Source organism: Bidens hawaiensis, unplaced genomic scaffold (assembly GCF_021521415.1).
Source record: "Bidens hawaiensis isolate Kalapana, Puna unplaced genomic scaffold, B.hawaiensis_p1.1 tig00020022_1, whole genome shotgun sequence".
Taxonomy (NCBI): domain Eukaryota; kingdom Viridiplantae; phylum Streptophyta; class Magnoliopsida; order Asterales; family Asteraceae; genus Bidens; species Bidens hawaiensis.
Window position 1 is genome coordinate 1 of NW_027493041.1, and position 1574 is coordinate 1574.

Sequence of the window (1574 nt, forward strand, 5' to 3'; positions counted from 1 at the left end):
GTTTCCTAGAATTTTTGTTTTGTTTCTTTTTTTTTTTTTTTCCTAGAATTGTTCTTTCACCATAATTTGTAATGACAAATGTCATAAATTTGTTGGTTCTTACCATTCCTAGGAAACTCCTTATTGTTATTTGAACCTTATACATATATATATATATATATATAATATAGGGGAGGGTTATCCTAAAAATAAGTAGTTTCCTAGAAAGACTAGGAATAAATCACAACCATTAGATCATGTTAATAAATGGTTGAAATTTAAAATTACCAATAACCGACATAGTTTCCTAGAATTGTTCTTTTACCATAATTTGTAATGCCAAATGTCAAAAATTTGTTGGTTCTTATCATTATTAGGAAACTCCTTATTCTTATATATATATATATGATTTTAACAAATGTTCGGATAAGTGACAAGTTATTATGACGGTTTTTGTGAAAATATTAACTAGTTATAAGTTATAATATTTATAATATAAATTATTAAATATATTAATACATATGCTTAGATGAATTTATTACAAAAAAATGCCAAAAACGGCATGCTGGGACTCGAACCCACGCAGATGTCCGGCACAAGTTAACACACACACACACATAACTAACTGCTCAAACAAGTGGTATCATATCTTTCGGGGCTCAATTCACTTGGTTTTGATTGTTATTATTATAATTTTTGATTTATTTTCTGTTTAGTTTGAGTTTGAATCAATTTGGGTTGTTTTGGATATTTAATTCGTTTACTCCTTCGACTGATCACATCGATGAAGATCTGGTTAGAGCTTACTTTGAAGAACAATTGAACATTCCAAGCTCTTCAAATACTAATGCAGATGAAGGTCAACCGATGCTACAACTGAAGATTCTCAAGTTGTTCCTCCAGTTGTTATTGATAGTGCCTCTACCTCTTCCGATGATGATCAAGCTGAGATTCAAGTTATCGATCTTGATTGTGATAATGTCACATCTCCCGAGTTGGGTGAACATTACACTAATTTATTTGACAATGTTGTTGTTCCTGAAAATCCTACTCTTCGGATTCATGGATATCATCCACAGAACAATATCATTGGAGAACTTGATGTGGGCGTTCGTACACGTCATCAAGTTTTTTCGTCAAGCGACAATAACGTATTGTGTGCTTACACTAATTTACACTCTTCGGGAATTGTGAATATTGCTAAATTCAATTGCTTTCTATCTCAAGTTGAGCCAACGACAGCTCGTAAGGCACTTGAAGATCCTTCTTGGGTAGAAGCTATGCAAGTGGAATTACAGCAGTTTGCACGATTGGGTGTTTGGGATTTAATAGACAAACCTGCTAGAGTCAAGAAAGCTATTCCGACTAAGTGGGTATTTAAATGTAAAAAGGACGATCGAGGGGTGATTGTTAGAAACAAAGCACGTTTAGTGGTGCAAGGTTTTCATCAGCAAGAGGGTATTGATTATACTGAGGTATATGCTCCAGTTGCAAGATTAGAGTCGATTCGAATATTTCTGGCTTATGCTGCTTACAAGAATATCAAGGTTTATCAAATGGATGTTAAAAGTGCTTTTCTCAATGGTGAACTACAC